At 33.6% G+C, this 6753-nt stretch overlaps 1 long non-coding RNA gene across 1 annotated transcript; it reads left to right on the top strand.

The window, feature by feature from the left end:
* Nucleotides 1-906: 906 nt before the first annotated feature.
* Nucleotides 907-6036, top strand: LOC142179395 (uncharacterized). Its single transcript, XR_012707402.1, has 3 exons — nucleotides 907-1254; nucleotides 1676-2008; nucleotides 5633-6036. It is a non-coding gene; the product is annotated as an uncharacterized LOC142179395 (long non-coding RNA).
* The last annotated feature ends 717 nt before the right edge of the window (nucleotides 6037-6753 follow it).

A 6753-nucleotide genomic window follows, 5' to 3' on the forward strand; every position in this document is an offset into this window, starting at 1 on the left:
TTTATAAAAGGAGATAGAACGAAGAGCATTGGATCTTCAGGAAAATTGTGACATTGATGTGCATCAAATTAGTTCAAGTGACAATCCAACAGATTGTCTTTACCAACATCAATTTTTGAGAATATGGTATACAAGATTGAATGCGGAGACTCAAATATTTGAAATAAGGTTTTCTTCAGGGGGAGTAAAATGCGCGATGTACTCTTTTTCCCTTACTAAGGTTTTTCCCACAGGGTTTTTCTTATAAGGTTTTTAATGAGGCAGCCAGCAATGCGTATTACTAAATATGTATACTCTTTTTCCTTCACTAGGATTTTTCCCACGTGGTTTTTCCTAGTAAGGTTTTAATGAGACACATTATCTTTTAATGAACATCCAAGGGGGAGTGTTATAAATATATTATAATATGGATGTTCATTTAGTACTCCGTTGTAAATAAGCTTTATGAAGAAGCTTATCCATATGGGACTCCACCGTAAATATGTTTATCTATTTAAGTACTCTATTGGAAATAAGCTTTCTGAAGAAGCTTATCACTTTGATACCCGGTTATAGATAAATATTACCCCCGGTAGAAGATTATCCATACCGGGTATAATAAGCTTATCCTTTCAGTACCCAGTTATGGATAAACATTACCCCCAATAGAAGAAATTTCAATTCATTATGTACATCAGTTTGAATTTGAATAATATAACAGTTTTTCTCTATACTTGTCTTTACTTTACAGTCTTTAGTTTATAACACTAGTCTCTAATATTGGATTTTAGCGGGATAGGGACGCGGGAACTGACGAAAACTAAAAGTAAAAAAAAGAAAGAAAAGGAAATTAATCACAGTTTCCCTCCAAATTTTCTTTCACCCTAAAATCTCTCAAATACACGTACTTTCAGCCCAAAATCCCTAGAGACGCGGCCGCTAACCGATCGATCCTTCAAAATTCAGAAGGTAAAATTCGACCGTACCTAAAATCCCTAGAGATTGCGAAGCTAAAATTCAGAAGGTTATAAAGAATTAAACTCAGAAAGGTTGCAAAGAGGAGACGACGAAGCTAAAATCCCTAGGAACGACCGCTAACTCCTTCAAAATTCAGAAGGTAAAAAAACTCAAAAAGGTTGCAAAGAGCGAGGCGCCACTTCGTCGTCATCGTTGAGAGCTCTGTTCAGAACGTACTCTGTTTAATTTCTTCTTTGGAGGCCTTAATCCAAAGTACTTTACACAAATTATACTATTGGATTATCCGCCTAAACAAGAGTAAGTTTAATTTCTTTCTCTTTGATCTGTTCTGTTTCTTTAAATTTCTTCTTCGTGCTTTTTTCCCCCATTGAATCAGAAATCTGTTCTGTTTATTTGATTTTGTTTAATTTACTTTACTAATTGTTTTAGTTTGATGGGTGGAAAGAAACGGAAAAAGACTATCAATTTAAGTATTTATGGAAATAATTTTATAGTTTAAGTAGTACTACAATATCAAAAGCATTAGAAGGATCTTCAATAATTGCACCATAAGTTAATGAAACTGCATTTTGTGAATAAAAGGACCTTTTTAACTCAGAGAATAACACACTTGTTGATCCTGAAACAATCGAGAAACATGTGTGTTTGGTTAATTGAACATGTTCTTTACTTTTAGTTATTATTGGATCTGACAAAAATTTCTCTATATACTTTGTAGGCTCAAATCCAGGAATTGGTGCAGTCTGAATCATCACTTCCTAATATAGAGATTGTAGAAAAATGCTTTGGACCTCAAAGTCATAGTAATGTATTTGGCTTTGGGGGTGGATTAAAGGCGAAAGATTTGAAAGGTGGAACTGCCTCAAAAACTGAATTATTGGCTAAGATACCTTCAATTGAAGATGAAAACCAGTCTTTGAAGGATCGTCTGTCTAACTTGGAAAATGAGATGAGAGAGCTGAGGCAAGTAAAAGAATTAGTATTAGCGCAACAAACTAATTTCCAGCCTCCAGTTCGAGAAAATGACTATTCGGATCCTTGATGATACCAAGTGAGTAACAACTTTCCTGAAACCTCAATTTATTTTGTTGATTTAAGTTTGTGTTATTATATATCATTTGCGGAATTTATTCTTTTGTTGATTACGAATTTGCTGGTTGTGCATAGTTATTAAACGTATTACTTGTTTCTTATGTTCACTAGTGATTGAAGTTCGATAACCCATATGGAAGTCGATAACCCATACTGGTTGTTAAAAGTGAACTTGTTTAATATTGGATGAACTCAAAATAGGCAATAAAGTCTGCTACTGTAATAACATATAATGAGGGTATTTGGCTAAGCTTATAAGCTGGTTAAACTGGCTTATAAGTACTTTGTGGCTTATCTACGTGAAAGTGCTTATAAGTTAATTAGTGCTTATAAGCCAAAAATAAGCCAAAAGCCATAAGCACTTTAGGCTTGACCAAAATATTTACTATTCTATCCCTAAAATAATTCTTTTTAAACAACTCTTCGTATACTCAGTTCTTCAGTTGCTTATTATTAATTTCAACACTTTTATCCAAACACGTAACTGCTTTTTTTTTTTTAAATCAGCTTCAACACTTAAAAATGTTTTTCAGCACCTAATGCTTATCAGCTACTTAAATCAACTAAGCCAAACGGGCTCAATAACATTCAGTTATTTCCATGCAAGGCAATGTGTTTAAGGACTCACATTTATGTTTTCTAGCCCATAAGAAATTTCCATCCTTCAAAACACTTTAGTTCACAATAGGTGTGATGTAGGTGTGAGCACATGATTTTTGCCTCCTGAAAACAACTCCAAAATAAATCAAAAAAAAAAAATTAATTTCTTTTAGTGTGCAATTTTAGAATTTGTGTTGCGTTTATTAATTGTTTGTGTTAAATGTTGTTATAATTAAACGAAAATAAAAATACATGTTGCATGCATATCTAGGATTTAATTATGCATTAAAAAATAATCACAAAAATATGCATTTGTTCTAGTTTTAATGTTTCACTATGTGATTAACGCTTTGTCTATGTGTTAAATAATTGTTAAGGTAATTAATATTTTTGTAAGGTTAAAATTGTTTTATAATTTTTATTAGGATTTTTTATAATTAGGGATAAATGTAGGAAATGAAAAATAGGTTGAAAAAAAAAAATAATAAAAAATCGGACCTGGATTAAAATCCAGGCCCAAACCAAGTTACCCCCCACAGCCCAATCCAAACAACCCAGGTCCGGTCCAATTTAACGAACCAAAACGACAGCGTTTGGTCGTATTTCATTAATGGCCGTTGGATCAAATCCATCCAACGGCTGAGATCTCATCACCCTAACCCGTGATCCTTACCCGACCCACTGCCCCGACTCAGCCCGACCCTGGCATTAAACCAAACGACATCGTTTGGTTTAATGAACGGATCCTGGCCATTCATTCTGCCTGATCTAACGGTCAGCATCAATCCACCCCGTCCCTATATAAGTCCAAACCCCTACCCCGGCCCCCTAACTAAGCACCCCCCCTTCCTTACTATTCATCATCTTCCCCGAACCAAACCCCTAACCCTAGCCGCCCTCATTCCCCACTGCCTGAAACCCGGCGGCAACAACGCCGCCGGTCACCACCTTAACACCCCAGACTCCTCACAACTTCCTCTTCACGGATCTGGCATTGGTTCCCTTCGAATCAGACCCCAACTCTTCGAATCTTAAATCGAAGGTTGGTCTGAAAAATGAACCCTCTCCGATGGTCTCCAAATTCACACCGTAGCTTCCCCTAACTACCCTAGCTATGGATATGGTGTTGGTTTGATTCGAATCCCTTTAGAACTCTTCGAATCTTCTTTTGAAGGTTCGAATCAAATATGAACTCACTCAGATTCTTTCCAAATTAACACCAAATGACCCTTAGGCTTCCCTCACCCTTGTGTCATCTTTGGTTCCCTTCGAATCTGCCCAGAAGTTTTCAAATTTAAGATCTTCGAATCTGAAACCCTAAAAAATTTCCAATCTTGGAATTTTTTCAATTCAAGCGAGGGATTGAGGTTTAATCGACCTTAGTCGAAGTATTTTCAGTTGAAAATACTTCGACTAAGGTCTGTTTGATTTCAAAAGTCCGAATCCAAGTTGAGTTTGAGTCCGTATGAAATTAAGGATTCAGAGGTATTTTTTCTACTTCTTTTGATTCCTACGTATGTATAGTGTTTGTTTTAATAACCTGTGTAATTTTTCATATTTTTGTTTATTTAATTCTTTGATTCTGTCTCCTACCCGTCTACTTGATCAAAATGTGAATTGTTTTTGTTGGTTATGATTATTTACAATGTGCGTAATCGACTCGATTAAGTTCGTCGATTAGTTGTGTTATAAATCCTGTTTCTGAAAATGTTGATTGAAACAACCTGTTTTGGATGGATTATTTTGTTGTAATCAGTTGTTTCGTATTTGACAGTCAGTTGATTAATACTCGTTTGTAAATCAATAAGTCTGTCAAAATAAATGTTGTATGTATGTTGATTTCTGAACATCAAGTTTCAGGGCAATGTCAGTATATTGACAATGCTCCCGTGTTTGCTTGATTTTAGATTCAATGTTGAAGTTCAGTTTAATTTATTATGTTGAAATTCAGTGTAATGTTGTTGTGATGTTGAGTTGAATTCAAGTTTACAAAGGTTGGGTAAATACAATTGTATTAGGAGGTTAATCATAGGATTGGTTATAGCTGCTTAAACAGACTTTAAATCTGTTTTGTATCAGATTCTGATTTTAGTTTAAAGACAGTAATAACAGTAGGATTCAGGGGCATTTCTGGGAATGAAACAGATAAAACAGTGAGGGTAATATGTTAATAGTAGTGTGCTGAAAGTGGAATGTTAGTGGCTGTTAATTTAATGGGATAATGGGAAACAAAGGGTAATGGAATGCTGGAAATCAGGAAAAAGTTAACTTAATGGGATTTAAAGTAGTGAAAGCAGATTTTAATGGGACTTTCTGATTTTTAAAAGAAGAAAGGGGTCCAGGCAGCACTTAAGAGAGGGGGCAGACTTGTATAAATACAGGGACAGACCTTAGAAGAAGGGATCTGATTTTTAAGGCATTAGGGAATACACACAGAGATACATATACACACAGAGATTTCGAGAGAGATTAGAAGACTGATTTTGAAATTCAGATTTTGAAGAAAAAGAATACACATAGAGTGAGATAAAAAGAAAGAGAATTAAGCAGAAAATCAGAAATAGAAATCTGAAGAGGACTGGGATTTGGAAGAAAAGAAAAAAAAATTGAGAGAGGAAAATCACAAGCAGAAACAGAAATCTGAAAAGGAAGATAGAAAGAAAGGAAAACAGAAACAGTAAAACAGAATTCTACATCGGAAATTAATATTGAAGCTGATTCTGTGTTTTGAAATTGAAAGCTTTTTTCAGTCTGCTTTGTCCTAAGTTTCAAAATCAGAAATATTATTCTTTCATTAAATCTGTCCGGATTTATTTGATCCCATTGTTCAGTTAAAAATCTGAAATTTCTTAAAAATACTGTTACTGTGCATCTGGGTTCCTCGGGGTCCTATTATTGCTCAAATCTGTGGGAATATTGGTATTCTGCTGATTTTGTTACTGCTGCAACTGCTGAAATTTACTCCTTCTACCCTCATTTCCAGGTACATATCTTTTAAATTCATGTTGGGAAGAGATTCAACATGACAAATCAATGAAGCTTGAATTGCAATTCTGTTTTTTTCCATTTGTCTAAGTTCATTATTTTAAATTTCAGTCTTGTTTCATGTTGGTTAATATAGTAGTATGCTTGACATGATAATTATCAGTTAATCATTCTCTTTTGAAATTCATATAAGTGTTGTAATAGTATTATCTATTCCAGAATTTCATTAAAGTATAGTTATGATTGAATTGTCAAGATAGGGAACATGGCATAAAGTTGGCCATTAATTAAGTCTTATGACATTGTTAGTCAGGTACAGAGTAGTATGGAAATGTCAAGAAAATGCATTGTTAGCATATTTTGATTATTTGGTTGTGGATTAAGGCTAGATGATGTTGGTTGCATTTTGTCCATATATGGCGTAATAATGGTTATGATCAATAGTCGAAAGTTGCATTAGTAAAATCCGCTATGTTCACAATGTCAAAAATATGGCGAATAATGTTGTATGCAATATCATTTTATTAAGTCAATAGGTAGATTTGTTCTCTTTCTTAATAACAAATGGCCTAGGAATTTTACAATGCGAAAGTTAGTGTTTAGCAATGGTTCACATAAATTGAGAATCAAATCGGTTTGATTATATATATATATCTTACGTTCAATCATAAGCAGAATTACCAAAATAATTAGGCCTATTAGATTAGGAACAAGCAGGCCTATTAGATTAGGAACAAGCAATGTGGAAAGAGATTAGATTTATAATGTGTAACAAGTTTAAGATTGTAAAAAATAACATTCGTTGCAAATGGAATAACGAGAATTCTTTGAAAATATCATTTCCTTTCAAGAATTGAATTTTTTTAAGTTTCATACGCTATTCACCTTTTGAGTATACATATGTTATATTTACTAAAAATAGTGTTAATCATATGTTTATTCCTTTCTTTGGATTTGAATAGCTTGGAGGAATATAATTCATACGCGAAAAATATAATTCGCAATAAACATTTAATAAATTGTGAATTCTTTTCAAGAATTTAAGGGTACTTTAAATGGAGATTTCTCATGATTTTTACATAAAATGTATAGATATAATAAATAATTTGTGGAAAATCT

Source organism: Nicotiana tabacum, chromosome 3 (assembly GCF_000715075.1).
Source record: "Nicotiana tabacum cultivar K326 chromosome 3, ASM71507v2, whole genome shotgun sequence".
Classification (NCBI taxonomy): domain Eukaryota; kingdom Viridiplantae; phylum Streptophyta; class Magnoliopsida; order Solanales; family Solanaceae; genus Nicotiana; species Nicotiana tabacum.